Below are 17941 nucleotides of genomic sequence, written 5' to 3' on the forward strand. Positions count from 1 at the left end.
GGGTCTCACCCAGCCCAGTGGGGTGAACCCCTTGCCCACAGTGCCCCAGCAGAGATGCCTGCACATCCCATTGCACCAACCCAACCTGGACCTAAATCAGTTTATTCCAGCCCTTGTTTGGGTTTTTACACTAAAAAATAAAGCTGATTCAGGGGGTGTGTGAGTGGAGCTCAGCACCAGTGACTTAGGACATGGGTGGTGGAGACAAAGCCAGCCTCGGTGGCCAGGGCCCTGCCAGGAGTTTTATGTTGGTGCTTCATCCAGAGGATAAATTTTCTGTGCTTTTCTGGGCAGATTGGACACAGCATTCAGGAGGCTAATGAGGCACTAAGGAACCCACTGGGCTTGGCTCCCAGCTTGTTTTTTCCAGCTTATTTTTGCCTTGGATCATAGTTCCCAAAACTTCCATCTACTCTCACAGCCCAGGCAGTTCTGCAGGGGGACGATGGCCTTGGCTCACTCTGGGGTTGATGCTGTTTTCTCATGTAGAGGTGAGTCTGGACCCAACATTTCTACCTGACTGACCTTCCTGCTGTCCCAAACAGGGCTGCAGTGTTGGGAGTGGCACTGTGGGGAATGAACTGTTCTGGGACAGCACGCATGCTGTGGGTGATCACAGGAGCCCAGCCTCCAGCCCTGGTCTTGGTTAGGTGACACAGACTCAGCAGATGTGCTTTTAAGTCAGAGAAAAAAGGCCTTAAAATCCAAGATTAAAAGGCTCCTACAGAACTCTCCTGGTGTTGGACCAACACAGTGAGCTAAAGCAGCATCCTCAGCAAAAGGAAGCTGTAACTCCTGAGCAGTCCCTGCTCCTCAATTCCCAGTGCCAAGGGCAGAGCCGAGACCCACAGACCTTGTTGAGGTTAGAAGTGACTGGATTTGCAGTGACTCAGCCCATTAATTACCAAAATACCGAGGCACAGTCCTGCCTACGTCTGGGTGATCCTCACATCACCTCCAGAGGGAGGGGGAAGCTCCTCTCTCCCAAAAAAAAAAAGAAAAAACAGAGGGTTTGAGAGATGAGAGCCACACAGGGCTGTGCCTCCAGCTGGGAAGTGAGTCCCACCCCAGCCACATGTGCTGTCTTCCCCCGTGCCATCCATCCTCCTGCCCCACCCCACCTTCTCTGCTCTCAGCTGCAGAGCTCTGGGGTGAGGCCAGGGCTGAGAAACACCAGAGATCAGGGAGGTGAGAGGAGCAGCAGGGAGCAGCTTTTGTTTACTGCAAGCACAGGGAGTGGGGAAAAGATGAAGCTTTTCTGCCCAGGGAAATATTTTTATTAATTTTTGGGGGATGTGAGGTGGACGATGAAAGAATCTCCCACCCTGTGTGCAAAGGAGATGAGCACTCATGTCTCACCCTCTGGGCAAATCTCAGTGCAGGCAATCAGTTGCCATTCAAAACCATCCCTGGGGTCTCCCTTGCACCTGGAGCCCCTTCCCTCATCCCAAACTCTTTCTCATTTACCCCAGCATGGACAAGAGTAATTGCTCATGAGATAACAGCATGACCCCAGAGACTCAGCCTCTGTCTGCAAAGTGATGTAAAAAATCTCCCCTGCACGCTGTGGTTAAACCAAATCACCCTGGGCTCATTCAGAACTGCATTTTATCAAATATTAAGCAAGTGAATGTAATTTTTTCCCCTCATTTGGGGCTTTCTTGATCTCTGGCCATACAGATCTATTTCTCTTCCATTAGGGTAGGGAAGAAGATGCCTAAAATCAGTGCAAAAAGCCTTGGGAAAGGGCTTCCAGGTGAGAAGCCTTGGGAAAGGGCTTCCAGGTGAGAAGCCCTGGGAAAGAGAATTATTTCAGTGCCAGAGCTGTCACAGGTTTGTCCCACTCACCCCAGATCCTCTCCATGAAGCCTTACTCAGGGTCAGCATTACTCCCATGAGTCATTTTGACTCCTTTTTCCTGGAGGACAGGCAAGGGCTGCCAGGCTGGAAGCAGGACAGCACACACAGAGCAGCACCAGGAGCAAACAGCTCACCTAACATCACCAGCAGGTGACAGATTTTTGGTTGCTGCCTTGTTTTCTCTTTCCCCATCAACCCATTCCCAGAGGGTTTTCCCCATTTCCAACCCACTTTGCTCTGTGTTCCATTGCATGAGGGGTTTCTTTAAAAGCAAAATAAAAAAGCACATTTTACACCACTCCACACGTATAAAAATAGAAAAGGGAGCCTTGAACAGAAGCTGCATTATGTTTGGAGCAGGTTCCTCCTGCCAGGCGTGACGTGATGCTCCTTTCCAAGCCTTGGCATGTTTTGGGAAGGGTTCATCCTTCCTGCAGGCACTCGGGGGAGCTGGGGCCAGAAACCCAACAGCTCCACTCACAAATTCCTGTGCAAACCTCGTGGGCAGCCAGCCAGGGCATGAATCACAGCCCAGGTTCAGGCTTCCGGGGGGATTGAGGCTATTTTTGTCCCCTTTTGGCTAATCCAAAAGAGGAGGTGTCCTACTGCCTCTGGCTTAGCCTCTTGAGGAGAGATCCCTTTGTCTGTGGCTTCCAAAGCCTTCAGAGATTCGAGTGGGTGGGTTTATTATCCCCATAAAGGATAGATTAAACCAGGCATGTTTAAATCCAGCCCATCACAAGGTGACCATGGAGACCAGAGGCAGCATAAAATATTTTCTACCTTGGGCTCACAGTCCCTCAAGTCCCCAGGGGTGTGACAACCTGCCTGGGTCTGACTGTGGTGCTCAGTGGGCAAGGTCAGGTGCTTCTGGAGGTGTGATTCACCTGGCAGCTTTTGGACACCCCCTTCTTGGCATTCACTGCATCTCCATGGCCTGGCAAAGGGAGTTGAGTGATGAAATCCCACAGGACATCCCTCCCTGTGTCTGGGAGAAGCAGATGGGGGAGGCAAGGAGACCCCCAGACAGCAGCTGGGGAGCCTGCTCCCTTCCCAGGCAGGAGAACTCACTGACCCACTGACAACACCTTTGCAGAGCCCCCTGCAAAGGAGAAAAGGAGGGAAAGGAAACACAGGCAGCAAAATATCTCAGCAGAGCTCAGGACTTTTGAGCAAATGAACTGTCAGGATATTCCTGAGCACTTGGGTGCATAAATATTAAATAAGCTGCAGCGAGGAGGAGAGAGATGTCTGTGCTGTTGGCAACCTGGGGCAGGGAGCAGGGGCTTGGCCATTCCACACATCCCAACACAGCCTTGGAGCAGCAGGGCAGCACTGAGCAGCCCTGGGGAGCTCTGCTGTCACACAGCAGCTCCGTGGCAGAGGCTGGCCCTGAGGTTCTCTCTTGTTGTCAGGGCTGCTGAGACACTTAGCAAATCCCACGTAGCTAATTACACTCTGCTTCGATGCCTCCCAGCCTCTGGTGCTGTTTCTTATGTTAATTAGGTGTGCCCAGCAGGGAGAGCACATCCCCACCACATCTTGCTCCCCCCCCACACCAGGAGTGAGGGATGGGGAGAGCTGGTGGAGCTCTGCTCCACGTCCCTCAGAGGTGACAGAGGGGGACAGGCTCCACCACACAGCCAGGCTTGCTGCAGACATTTCCGTGTGGCACCAGAAGCAAGTGGTAGAAAATGTCCCCTGTCAGGAGCTTGCACCCAGCAGGAGCAGTCCTGGGAGGGGGTAGGGTGTGAAGGAGGAGCAGACTTCCCTCCTCCTTAGGCCAAGTCCTCTAGGCTGGTTCCCTTTACACGTGGCAGTGTTTCCTGAGAGGCTCACAGCAATTTTAGGGACCTGTCTGTGCATTAATTCAGCCCAGACCAATCCTCTCCCGGCCCTGTGAGCCCAGCTGGCAGCATCTGAAGGGCCTTGACAGCACATGAAATCTATGCAGGCACAGGTGGGGGACCGAGTTTGCTGCAAAACCATTAAGTCTTGGCTGGGGAGGAGGAGACTGGAGGCAGGCAATCTCCAGCTGGCACGATGCCAGCTGTGCCTTGGCACTGAGCACACAGCCAGTGGCACGGGGAGGGCTGCACACAGCTGTGAACCAGAGGTCCTGGGCCTGGGTGGGATGGAGAGCCAGCAGAGTGAGAATGGGCCCCAGCTGCTGCAAGCTCACCTGCAGAAATGTCTCCTGAATGGGCTGGGTGCACCTCTGGGGCACCTGCAGCCAGCACAGCTCTTTTTTGGGCCAGGGGCGCTCAGCACACAGGGCTCACACCCAGGTCACTGGGCTGGTCACCTCAGGCTGTGCCCTTGGTGGGGGGAGTGTGTGACAGTGGTGCCTGAGCCCAGAAAGGCCTGGGGAGGCAGAGGGGACCTGCAGAGTGCCAGACAGGGGAGCAGTGTTGGGATGAAAGCTGGAGAGCAGCAGAGCAGGGGGTGCTGGCCTGGACCTTCCTCTCCTCATCAACACAGGAGCATCCCCAGAAAGATTCTCCAGAAACCTTTGTGTGTGTCCCCTTGGCCAGGCAGGATCTTTCCCTCCAAACCACTCCTCCAAGGGGGTCTGCAGTGACCTGACTGTTTTATACCTGCTAAAATCCAGCCAGCCAGCTCCTGCATGGTGAAAAAACCCCCAAAGTGCAGCCTGGAGCTGGCTGAACCCCACGGACACCCCCAGGCACCCAGAACAGGGGGAGCTGCTGGGACACCCCCTCGTTGGCAAAGGTGCCAGGCCCTGCCCTGGCTGCCTCTCTGTCTGGCTCAGAAAGCTGCCTCTGTTCACCCCACCCCACCAATTCTTTTCCTTTTCTCCTTGGATTAAACAAACCCCGCGGTGTTTCCAGCATGACTAATTCCATAATGACAGCAATATCCCCTGCCTCCCGTGCAGCCCAGGAAGGTGCCAAGCACCATTAACGTGCTGGTACACATTGCTATTGCATAATCAGCTGGATCTTCCTGGGGGAAAATGAGCTGAATTAGACACTCTCCTTTGCTGGAATAGCAGGGACCAATGGGGATTTCCACGAGAGAGATGGTTATAAAAGGAAAATCCATATGATGCTGCCTTGAAGAACTGCTGTTGTCTGGCAAATGCCAAAAGGGAGCCTGTATCTCTCTCTGACACACATTCATGTGGCTGTGGAAGAGAAGGGGCTCTTTTCTTCAGTCCTCCCATGCTCCATGGGCTGCTGCTCTCACCCTCTGTGTGCTTCTGTTCATTTCTTCACTCGGGGGGCTGAACCTGGGGCAAAAGCTTCAGCAGGGTTTCTTCAACCCTGCTTGTGCTGAGCTGAGCTGGCATGTGCCCCATGGATGTGTTCCTCTGGCTGGGATGCCCAAGGAAGGCCTGGGACCACCCCTGGAGAGGCTGAGACAAGGCACAGGCTCCTGTGAGATCTCAGCACGGTGCCCTGCCCCTCAGGTACCCCAGCTCTGCCAGGAGACGTGGTGATGGGGTCTGGTGTGTGGCATTTGGCTGTCAGATACCAGAGGAAAGGACTGGCATAGTCTCTATCCCATTACCCCAAAGGGATTTTGGACAAGCAACCAGGTAAAGAACGGAATTAATTGTTCTGCTTTGCCGAGGAAGAGGCTGCCCGTGAAGTCTCATTACTGATGCATTGCCGTGGAAATGCGTGGCAGGAGGGAGGGAATCTCACCTGCAGTACTTCCAGTGTAATTCCCTCCTTTGTGCCCGAAATTAAAAGCCAATGACTGGAAATGCAGCCGAGAAAGGCTTTAACTTGCAGCCGTTAAGTGTTGAAAACTGACACACCTGATGATGGATAGTGAAGCATCTCTTTAATTTCATTGCTCTTGCCAGCAATAACAGCCTTTGTTGGCTCTGATCTCTGGGCTGGCTCTGCTGAACCGGGGGCAGGCAATTCCCCATCCCCTCCTCCGGAGATCCAAGCCTCTGGGTGCAACATTCCCGTTTATCCTCGCAGTCCCTCTTTGCTCCTCTGCTAGATTTCCCTGACTTGGAAGCACTAACCCCTACCCGGGATGCAGGAATGTTCCAGACGACTCTGTTTATTATTAATTAGTTTCTATACGTGTGTGAAAGTCCCTGCAGCTCCCTTGAAATGAACCTCCAGAGGCAGATTTTGTACTGCTTCCCTTGGCTGCCTTCCCCCCCCCTCTGCAGAGCACAACACAATCGGGTTTCCAGCAGCACGTAGGGGCTGAGGAGAAAAGAGGAATCAAATCAGCCCTTGGGAGCTCTGTTTGGTTGTGACCAAAGGTGTTTTCTAAGTGATGGCTGAGCTGTGAATTGGAAGTGCTACCTGCATTGTTTCCTGCCCACCACAGCTATTGTTCATAGCCTGAAGCTGGCTCACCTCAGTTTTGTTTGGGAGATGAATGTTGGCTAGGACATCATCCGTGTCAACCCAGCACATCCAATGAGATCATCCTGTGGTTGCCAAATGCTTGTTGGAGAACCCTGCAATGTTTTGTGAGTATGATTCACAGAATCATGGAATGGTTTGGGTTGGAAGGGACTTTAAAGATCATCCAGTTCCTCCCCTGCCATGGGCAGGGACACCTTCCACTGTCCCAGGTTGCTCCAAGCCCTGACCAGCCTTGGACACTTCCAGGGATGGGGCTTCAACAACATCCCTCAGCAATGTGTTCCAGTGCCTCACCACCCTCAGAGGGAAGAATTTCTTTCTCACATCCAATTTAAATCTACCCCCTTTCAGCTTAAAGCCATCAGTGAATCTCCCCACCTCAGAGAGGGGACACAGTGAAAGGCAGAATGCGTAGCCCAAGCTCAGAGCTGGGGTGAGAGCTGCAATCACATCCCAGCACAGAGCCTTCCTGGTGATCCCTGTCAAAAACAGGGCGACAAGAAGGTTTTTGGTAAAATCTTTTGTTTTCCTGGGGAAACAGCAGCCTTCCTAGGTTACCACCAAGGTTTTTATTTTTGATTACTCCTCAGCTCAGCCAGGCTGGGTGAATTGTCCTCCAGTGCTGCCTGTGCTGCTGTGCTGTTGGGCACCTTTGATCTATAGCAGTTACCCAGCAGGAACCCAGTGAAGAGCTCTTGCTTCCCTCTCCCATAAACCAGTTTTCCCCAGGTTTTGGCTTACAGACATCCAGAGGGCTGTCACTGTGTGTTCCTGACAGTCACTTCCACAGCACCTGAGCTGGGCTTGGGCTGTGGATGTAAAGTTCCAGCTGGGTTTGGGTAGGCATATTTGCACCCCTGTCTGTTGAAGGAGGGGATGGTTAACAGGGTGGCTGCCTGGACAGTGTCAGGGGGTTCTCACACAGACAAACCTCTCACAAATGGCTCCTCACAGGAAATTGGATTGGCCTCCACTTTATTTATTGTCACCATCTCTTGCTCTGTTTTGTCAGAGACTGATGACTGCTCCCAGTGTTTGCCATCCACCCAGACCTCAAGGAATACTATAAGGCTCTTTGGAGGGATGCAGTCACAGAGCTGTGGGCAGCTGGCCAGATTAATTCCTGATTACAGTGTAGAATATATGGCCAGTGATTTCTCAAATCCCACAATCAGCTGTTTTAGGCAGCCATAAAATATAATACTGCTCATATAATGACTAAAATCCATCTACAACACCAGGAGGATTTAGACCCTTCTCCTAGTGTTGGTTCTCCATTCCTCTGACATTCTTCACACTCCTCTGGGTGGAAATCCCCCTCCTTCCACCCAGGGGACCCACACGCAGCATTCAGGATGAAAACTTCCAAGCTCTCCATGAACATGATGGAAACACTCTCTTGGTTTTGAAAGCCGGGGTAAATCCGTGGTTTTCTGGCACATTTTTCCACTGTCTCTTGCTGACTTTGTCACACTTTGTGGGCTTGCTTAGATGAGCAATTAATTGGTCGAGACAGGATTGCCTGGGAAAAGTCAAGTGAGAAATGCCTTTCATAGAACATCAAGCTGGATTGAGTGCTCAAAGTCACGGGAGAAGTGCTGTCACAGACATATTTCCATGGTAAGCCAAAGGGAAAAAAAAGGGATGAAGATGAACACTGAAGTGAACTGGTTTATACTGGCCAGCTCTGGTGGAGGGAGATCCTCACCAGGACCTGAAATATCAGTGCTACGGCCACCTCTGCAACCTGCTCTGTGCTGTTGGACCCCTCAAGGTCCTGAAGGGGTTAAAGCCCTAAAATCTCCCTTGGTGACCTGTCCTAGGGGCTGCCCCTGGCAGGCAAACCTGTTCCCAGAGGATTACACCGTGTATCTACCCCGCATCTATCCCAGCTCAGCAGCTCCCCCGAGCAGGAGCTGTGACTGCTCTGAGCAGCCCATGGCTCTCTCTCAGGAGATCTCCCCAAAACCGCAGCCACTCAAAGCCCCTCCCAGCCTGCTGGCACTGCTCTGTGTCCCCAGTGCAGCCGTGGTGGCACCCTGCCCACTCACAGGCATGGTGCCTGTGTCCCCAGCCCCTGCTGCCAGCCTGCTCACCAGGGCAGGGGTCCCTTTGTGTCTCCTCCAGCAGGTCTGCACTCCATGCCAGGGGCAAGAGAAGCTTTCTGAGGCCTCTGCTTCCCTCTCTGCCCCTCTCTCAGCACGCAGGATGCTCAAGGAGGAGCATATGTGTGGTTTGGAGGGAAGCAGCGTGGCAGCTTTTGGACACCTCCCTCATCCCACACCTTTCCTACCTCTCCTATCCTTTTATTCCCGTGCGTGGTGGAGAGCAAAACCTCTCTGCAAGCCTGGCTTATTTTTAGAAGGCTGCACAGCCAGAGACACCCTTTCACTAGCCAAAGTAAGAGGACACCAAATGGTCCTGACCTTTCTCTCCAAGGCCCCATGTCGGGCCCGTGCTTTGAGCAGAGTGGAAGCAGGGAAGGAAGGAAGGAAGGAATTTGTGTTTGCTTGGCCGCCTGCCCTCGCCTGGGGCTTGGGTTTATATAAAGAGGATGAGGACAGCGTGCAGGGATGAAGGTTTGCTGGCCATCACCGGGTTCAGAAGCTCTACTGACAAGGTCATGGGCATGAAAACACTTTCAAAAACCTCCCCAGCAGATCTTTGGAAATGTTTCTTCTCGTCTCTCCCAGGTGCCAACCTGAGCATACACAGTGACTCTACCTAGAGCCTTTTTTCCCTGTGTTCTTATGAGACCCCAGAGCTGCAGCTCAGGGGAGCTTGATGCAGTCCCTCATGCATCTGAGCCACTGTTTGAAAAAAAAAAAAAAAATAGAAAAATAGCAGGGGTTGATCACTGCTTGCAGATGGCAGTCCAGAGAGGCAGGGAAAAGGAGTTACAGGTTTGGTCTGCCTTGTGTAGACCCTCAGATGTCTTTCCCTTTATTTAAATCCAGTCTCATCAGGCTTGGTGCTGTGACCATTCCCCGGGGAGCCTGTCCAGTGCCCCACCACCCTCTGGGGGAAGAATCTTTTCCTAATATCCAACCTAAAGCTTGCTCCATGCAGCTTCAGGCCATTCCCTCAGGTCCTGTCACTGCTCAGAGAAGAGATCAGTGCCTGCCCCTCCTCTTCTCCTCAGGAGGAAGCTGCAGACCATGATGAGGTCAGATCTGGCCCCTGCTTTTGCAGTGGATTTTGAGAATGAACCACCTGCCATCCCCTGTCCCTTGCACTCACATCTGTACAGTGGCACTCGTTCGGTTTAAATGATGCTTCCTGCACATGGAGCAGGGTCCTGCAATGCTTGCTTCTACACAAACACTGAAAAAAAGGGAAACTCTTGCTCCAAGAAACTTGCAAGATGATTTTAAGACAGGAGTGAGCACAAAAGTGCAGATGAGCAGGGTAATGAGATGCCTGCAGTGCCTTTTTCTCTGGCTTTGTCACCTCTGCACCCATCAAAGCCCAGCAGTGAACGCACGGACCACAGGCACAGCAAAGGGCTCAGACGTGTTCTCAGCTTGGATAATTGATAAAAACAGCCCTCAGCCCTGGCTTGGATGTGGCAGCCACACCAAGGAGGCCTTCAAAGTGCCTGGAAGTGCTGCAGACAATGGGGAGGTCAGATTCCAGGGAGGGCAGCAGGAGAAGAGGAGGAGTTGCTGCTTCATGACCCATCAGCTCTCCAGAGCATAAGGACGCCTTTGTTTGCTTCTCCTTCAGCCTCCTGTTACCCAGAGTGGGAGAGGCAGGAGACAGCAGAAACCTGGGATTTTCCAAACATTTTCTGACTCAGATGCAGTGGGAGAGGGGGAGAAAAGCATTCCCACACCCTGCCAGGCTGAAACAAACAGGCAGTGCCTGGCTTGGCCCAGAGCAGACACCTGAAAAACACCAGTCCCTGTGCAAGCCCGAAGGGTTATGGGGGTCTGCTTGGTTATCTCCCCCAAAATCCATCAGGCAGCACCTTGCCTGGAGACACTAAGCTGTGTTGGTGGGGTATCATGATGGGGGCTGCAAGTTTTCCTCCAGGGATGTGCAAAATGCTTGGCTTCCACTCACCCAGCCACAGCCTACCCCAACCATGACCTCAGGGTGTCTCCCCATCCTGCTGTTCCTTCCCCAGATGGAAAACTTCTCCAGCCCCAGGATCTCTTCTGAGAACGACAGATGTGACAGATTCCCCTGTAGGTTTACCCAGAGGTTTGTCAACTTGGGGATTTTTTTCCGCCCCAAATTATTTCAGAGAGCAGTTTTAAATTCCAGCACCTGCCCTTCCCTCCTTTTCCTCCTGTGCAAATGTTGTATGGGACTGGAATTACCTGAAGGTTGGGTTTCTATCCAAATGTTGGGAGGAAGAAGGCAGAAATGCCATTCAGTATCTCAAATTGGTTTTATTTCTCAGGTATAAAGAGGCACTGGAAGGCAAACAGACGTGTGGGTAAACATGTTCAAAGGGGCTGCTATCATTTAATGGGTGAAGTGATAAGGAGCTTTAGCAGGAGGTGGTGCTGGCACAGAACTCCAGGACTCTTTTCCCAGGTCAGGAGGAAAAGCTGAGGACAACTGCACTGACTTTGGCTCATCCCAGTGAAATATTGCAACGATTGTTTTTAACTTGCAGTCAGCTTGAAGGCAGCAAAAGCAGCTCCAAACCTGAAGGAAATGATCACAAGCCTGAAATCCTGCCTGATTTTTTTTCCAACTATATCATCTAGTCTAATAAAAGACAATAACTCCTCCTCCCAACCTTGCCTTGCTCAGAGCCTGAAAACACCAGAGCTCCAACAATTCTCCTGTAACAAAGGGAATGAGTCATTCTGCAAAGCGTGCGTTTGGAGAAAAAAAAAATTCTGCATATTCATTTATTCTGGTACTTAGCTAAAAAGATTTGGTTTACCTGTAAAAAATTATATTTTAAAAAAATTAAAATCAAAAAGCCTCATCAATGGCTCTTGAAATTCAAAGTCTGGGTGCAAATGGCTAAAAGATATTTTTGGGCACAAATAACATAATTTTTCAGGCACAGGCCGAATAGTGGGAACAAAGGACTTGCTGAAGGATTGCAGCTAGAGCAAGATCTGGAGAAATCATTTCAACAGACAGATGGATGGAAGGACACCCAAATGTCAGGAAATGGCACCCAAAACCTGACAATATCCAGATTTCCTGGGCAATGAGGAAGCTGCTGCCATTTCATACTGCACATATGGATCATCTGCACACACAAAAAAAAAAAAAAAAAAGAAAGCCACGTGGCTTTGAGACATTTTCTGGAGTGACAGAGACATGGTGACCACAAGGTGGGCACATTGTCAGCTGCAGAGTTTTAACAGCACTCCAAAACCCCTTTTAAAAATGGCCTCTAGTCTGCAAGGCAAGCAGAAACTCTGCCTCCAATGGCATTTCCCTGGATCTTCATAAAGCTTTTTTCTTTTTTTTTTTAAGTGGGATCTGTGTTGTTTGTGGCTCTAAGCACTGGGAGGTGCTCCCAGGGCCAGCACAGCCTGGAGCTGCAGCAGTGCAGAACATCCCTCCTCCAAGCTGATCTCTGAACAAGGTGTCTTTGCCCCAGCACCTGAAGAATAGTGGGGTTTTGGAAGCTTCAGTGAATCTTAATTGCACCCATCCAGAAGCAGTGACCTCAGCTGTGCTAACCATAAAACACTGCTCACTGCTTGGGCTTAATGGTGTGTGGCCTGCCAAGGAATCTTTTTTCTCTCCCTTTCAGAGACAATCTGTGGGAATTTATTGGCTTTTTAAAGCTGTCTGATCTTTCACTGAAGGAAACTAATGGAATATCAATGACACCAGGTATTTGTCACAAGTATCATTTATGGAGGAAATATGGGCCTGGCTCAGAAGGGCTCTCCTGCACATGGTTAACCAATTCCACACACAGGTCCAGGCAGCAGCTGGGATCAAACCCAGGCTTCTCTGTGGCTGCGGGCTTATCAGCCACTACCAAACACAGAAAAGCAAAGAGCATTCCTAATTCAGTTGACTAATTCAATTTAAAAACCCGATGAGGACAAGGCAGCTTGAATTTTCATGGGAGCTTTAATTTAGGATGACACCTTCGCAGCTGGAAGGAAGAGCCTTTGGTTGATTTTAAGCACCTTTTGAAAATAACAGGTTAAAAAAACCCCACTTTTAAAAAGATGAAAACATTCCTTTTCCTATTTGATATTGGCATCTCCATTTTTTTCGGCTCTGACTTTTCACTGAGCTACACCCTGTTTGGAGAAAGGTCTGCTCTTTTTTCATCTATTTTTCTGACAGGTTAAGAGTTATCTAAAAGAAAATGATGCCTCAGAAGTGTTGTGATAGATGTGAGGCTTCAGCTTTTAACAGAAAAAAAAGAGCTTTTTACAAAGGCTGCATCCTTATGGGGTCACCTAACCCTTGGGGAGCCTCCTTTGCTGGGTTTCACCCCACAGGGCAGCATCAAGTCCCCAAAACTGAGATCTGCAAACATCCCAAGCTCAAACTCTGGTTTTTGGGACACAGATCTTCTTTCAGGTTTTCTCACCAGCCTTAAATCCAGCTTGGGTTCTCAAGAGCCTGCTAAGGACTGTGCCCAGTGATGAGTCTTCTTCTGCAACATGGTGGAAAAACTGCTCTTAATATATAAAATATTCCAGAAAGCAACAAGCAACATGGCTCATTCCTCAATTTTTTTTGGAACAGGGCTTGAATAACAGAGGGGATGGCAGCAAAGGGGAAAAAAGGCCACTTTTGTGCTCAAAGACTGGAGAAATGTTTAAGTACCCAGAGCTTCGTGTTCAATTAGTGCAAAGCACGGTGAGTTGCTGCAGGGTTTGAATTTCAGCTACTGCAAACCTCTCTCGGGGGAGAAGTGAAAGGAAAAGCGAAGGTCCCGGGTCTGAGAGCAGGGAATAAATGAAACCCAGGATCCTTTAGCCCCAGGAGGGTGTCAGGAGAAGCCTCCCCAGGACTGCGAGGGAATTTCTCGCAGAGCTTTGACAGCACAGCAGGGAATGGGAGCAGGGACCAGCGGGGTTGTTTGTGCCACTGAGTGCAGGAGCTTCTGTTGCTGATATTCTCTTAGACCTTGCTTAAACCATGGTGCTCTGTCCCTCAAATCCAACCAAAAGGTGCTAAAAATCCATCCAGCATCCCGCCAGGAATTGCTTCTCCTTGCTCCAGGAGCTCCCAGGGTTTGTCCACCTTCAGGGGAGACAGGTCAGGGATGGCTCAACATCCCCAGCCCTTTGGTGCCTCTGTTCTGTCAAAGCTTCCCAGAAATGAGCCGGAAATTTGGGTGAAAAGAGGCTTCAAAGTGTAATTTTTAAAAAAAATGCCTGACCACATTCCGTGGGTTTCGTGATGTTTGTGGAGCGGTCCCTAAATCCGAGCCCAGGGGTGCTGTGGGCTCACATCTGAGCTGGGTCTGTGTGCAGAACGTGCTGCAGCTCCTGGGACTCAGAGCAGGAGAGAGGGAGGGTGGGAGAGAGCAACAGGGAGACATGCTGCAGGTACTTGTACATCAGAACCTCACGTGAACATGTTTAGTATTTTTCCAGAGGAAAATATCATCCAAGAGGCATAATTATATGTTAGGTTCCTTTTTTTTTTTTTTTTTAACAGGGCTTTTAAAGCAGTTGTTTTGTTTCATTCTTCTCCTTTTTCTATTTTCGAATTACAGCGTTTGCAGAAACAGGAGGAGGATGACAGCTAACACAAGAGAGAAGCCACTGGTGCCTGAGAGGGAGAGAGATGCTGCTGTTTCCTTGCCATCCCTGGAAGTGTCCAGGGCCAGGCTGGAAGGGGCTCTGACCAACCTGGAATGACATGATCTTTAAGGTTCCTTCAAACCTAAACTGTTCTAGGATTCTGTGACTCAAAAGCAGCTAAATTTAGGCCTTGTTCTGCAAGCTGACTCCCCCATGGTAACTCACAAAGGGATTCTTGCTTGATGCTTGCTCTCAAAGGACAAAACCCTTGGGAGGAGAGAACCTCTTTGAGTTCCCACCATCCCAACATGTCCAGAGCTCAAATTTCCCTGGGAACACATCGAAGAAACATCTCTGACAAGCTGGATATTTTGTACACCTCTATCCTGACAGGTGAGATGCTCGCCCACAGGCACCACTGGTGATGCTCACCCTCTTCCCAGTCATCACTTGGAATCATTTTGTGCTGCTCCACTGGCTCAGGGCCACAGCTGGATGCCAGGGGAGCTGGGAACACAGCACATTTTCACACACACAAGTGCCCAAAGGCATTTAAGATAGCAAACTCACTCCTTCTAGGCTGTCACCACAGTAACAGGGGGCTTCCCAAAAATAATCAACAACATGATTCTGAGCCGCTCACTTGTCATCTCGGAATTAGCAGCTACTCAATATTTTGGCTGAAAAATGAAATACCCAGCAGGCATTGGTGAGTGGGTGTTTCAGAGGGGAGTTTCACATGAGGCACCTTGTCCTGTGGGACCTTTGGCAGTGGAGGAGAGATCCCTTCCTGGCACCAGGATTCTGTATGTCCTGGTGACAGCAGGGAACCATGAAAGCTCTTATGGGTCATTAAGTCATTGGGGTGTAAAAACCTCTATTTACTGTTTGAGATCCCAGCTCTAGCCATTACCTCCTGTGGCACAGACACTTTCCAAGGAGGAATTTCTCACTGTTTACTGCCTAGGCACAGAGAGGGCGAGGTTTCCAGCGATGCTTTTATTGCTCAGCTAACAGTGTTAACCTCTTCAGAGAGGATATGCACCCGTCTAGCAATTGTCATTTACTGAAATTAGCTTTGCACTTCAGGATCTGTCAAGTTGCAATTGTACTAAACGTTTTACTGGCTGCAAAGTGACAGTCCTGACACAGTTAATGCCATGACCCTTTGGCCTCAAAGCAGTGTGAGCAGACCCTTGGTCCCTTTCCTTTCCTCTCCTCAGGACTTGCATCTCCTGAGATGTATGTCACTATCATTTTGTAATTTTGTTTTAGCAGTTCTTTTTCACATGTTGTAGGAATTTCAAGCTGTGCATGGATGATGTTTTCAAAATCTCTTCCCTATTTACAAGGCTCAGAAGCCCTTTTTTATGTCTACACCTATTTACTTCAACAAGGATCAGAGTTGGGAGTGGGGAACACAGCAGCAGGTATTTCTGGTCTCACAATAAAATCAGGTGAAACAAGGTGCAAATCGTTTGCAGGGCTGCAGCAAGGACAAGGGACAAAGCTCTTCTCATGCTGTTCTGTAGAGGAGAAAGAGCCCAGCGAGGGCAGTGCTTTGGGGCCAGTCCTAGCTGGACTGGGGGCTGAAAGAGCAAGACACCAGCTGGTCCCAGAAAATATTTAGTAGAATCAGATCTCCTTGTCCTGCCTGTACAGGCACCTTGTGCTGTCACAGGATGCTAAACACAGGGTGGTGTTTAGTGTTTGGAGAAGCCACCAGAAAAAAAAAATCCCATTGATCTTAGCTCAGAAGATGTCCAGCCCTGTTCCTAAATCCATGGCACTGTAAATTGTTGGAAGATCCCAGCCCAGATGCCCAGCAAAGAGATTCTGTTTCCCAGAGCCACGGCAGCTGTTCCCCAAGTGGCACCTCTGGGATGTGACACCACTGAAGCTCACCTGGCTGATGAACATTTGTGATTAATTAAACCCCCACTGCCCTCCTGCTTTCCCTACAGGTGTTCCATTAGGATCCAAGCAACTGCCACAGTCAAGAACGCAAAGACAATTACACACTGGAATTTAAAGAAACCATTAATTACCAAGATGCTTTGGCAGATGATGGCTCCAACAATGCTTATTACAAGAACCTTCATCAAGTTATCTGCTCTTTCATGTGAGCAGAGGTAACGATCCCCACTGAGATGGGAAAAAAAATTAAAAACCATACAACAAGATGTTTTATTAATGACACGCACATCTCCATAGCTCTAAGAAAATTGGGCAAGCTGTTCCTACACCACAGCTCTCCATCAAGGGTTTGGATTTACCATCACTTTAATAATGGCTTGCTAAAGTGCTATCTGGTTCCCTTGGGTTGGCTTAAAGGAGGAGAGGACAAAGGGAGGATTTATTTATGAGTGGCACCCATTGAAGAGCAGAACTACGGCACAGAGTGGAATAGAAAAAAAGCCTTGCAAAGAGAGTCCCTGCTTAACTCATTGGCTTTTAAAGAAGGGGTTCAGCAATGCAATAACAAAACTGAAAGTGCTTGAAAAAACTATCTTTAGGAAAAATACTTCCTCAAACAAAACAAAAAAAAAAAAAAAAAACCAAAAAAAACCAAAAAAAACCAAAAAAAACCAAAAAAAACCAAAAAAAAAAAACAAACCCATCTTGGTTTCCCTTTACAGATGTAGATCTCATCTCAGCTGATCTGGTGTCAAATGTTTTCAGTGGGAGCAGGAGCAGATCCATCAGGGGATTCACAAGCTTTGGTGAACCGGAGTTCAGTGATGGGCCAGCAGGGCTCAGCCCTGGGACATGAAACTCCTTTTCATTGCTCTTCATGGAAAGCATGAGGTTGACATGCACGAAGATTGAAGCCCTCTCTTGGTGTCTGACCAAACCCCCACCAGGACAGGCTTTTCCAGCCGGCTCTGCCTGAGGAGTGCACATCCATCCGCTCCTCCCGCCCTGGGGCTGGCACCAGGGACCTGACTCACCACCGAGCACCTTCCCTCTTCCCACTGAGCTCTCATTTACTTAATCACCACAGATTAAAGCCTGTCTAATTAAGGACAGGCGTTAGATGTGATGAGGAGCCGGCTCTTTCCCTGTTCACACACCACGGGGCTGGGCAAGCCCAGTGTCCCTCACCCGGTTCCAGGCTTTCAAACGGAAATGTTTTGTTCCTTTCCCAATGCAAGTTCAAAGTGTAGGTTTCACCTAAAAGAAGAGGGTGTAGAAGGACCTATAAAAACCACTTTAGATCCTGAAAGTATTTTAGAGGAAACTTTTTTGTCTGTCACAGGTATTTACATGCATGGGCTGGGTTGCAGCAGGGATGCAGAAGCTCAGACTGGGCTGAAAAAAGAATAAAATATGGTTATGAGGGCTACGGAAGGAAGCCCACTGGCCACAGGCTCATTGCCCAGCATCACCACAGCTCTGCATGGAGACAAGAAAGGACCAAAACCTTTTCTGCAATCTTTTTTTTTGCTCTCCTAACCTGATCTTCAGTGCAGGCACAGCCTCAAGGGTTGTGGCACTGAAATCAGTCCTGCCTCATCCACATATTGCTGGGTAGCCTTGAGTGAGTCACTCAGCCTCACTCAGATGCACACTGCACAGCTAGGGAGGCATGGATACTCCTTTTTACTCCATGGACATCATTTGGCTGATGGAATTGTCAGGTCTCATTGGTTACAAGGTGTGGACATATTTCTGACATTGGAATAAATAATAATAGCTGTATTTGGCTTTTCTAAGGCACTTAGCATAAGTAGATCTTGAAGTGCTTTCTAAAAGGTGTACAATTATTCTTGGTTGGTAAATAGGACCTTAGCCCGGGCAGGAGTTTCTGGAGACTGCCACAGAGCCTTTCATTCATGTTATTCGTGTTGTCTTTGAAATTCAGTCAGCAACTGAGTTGCCTCACAGGCTCACCCACTGGTGGCTCCTGACTCTCATTCATCTGGGCACACTCACAGACGTCTCCCTGACCTCCAGCAGAGCCATGTGCCTGCTTAGGTTACAAACAGGCTTCAGAAGGCATCTGCTGGGCTGGTT

The 17941-nt window shown here is 49.6% G+C and overlaps 1 long non-coding RNA gene across 3 annotated transcripts in view; it reads left to right on the forward strand.

Moving 5' to 3' along the window:
• Positions 1–16441, forward strand: part of LOC135286853 (uncharacterized) — a 36836-nt gene extending 20395 nt beyond the window's left edge. The window contains exons 2-4 of one of the 3 annotated variants that reach the window (XR_010350858.1): positions 12918–13031; positions 13897–14317; positions 15889–16441. This is a non-coding gene — a long non-coding RNA (uncharacterized LOC135286853). Of the gene's footprint in view, positions 1–5484; positions 6329–12917; positions 13032–13896 lie in introns of those variants that run through there. The other 2 variants (XR_010350861.1, XR_010350857.1) reach the window with 2 other exon arrangements.
• Positions 16442–17941: the final 1500 nt, after the last annotated feature.

Source organism: Passer domesticus, chromosome 1, assembly GCF_036417665.1.
Source record: "Passer domesticus isolate bPasDom1 chromosome 1, bPasDom1.hap1, whole genome shotgun sequence".
Taxonomy (NCBI): domain Eukaryota; kingdom Metazoa; phylum Chordata; class Aves; order Passeriformes; family Passeridae; genus Passer; species Passer domesticus.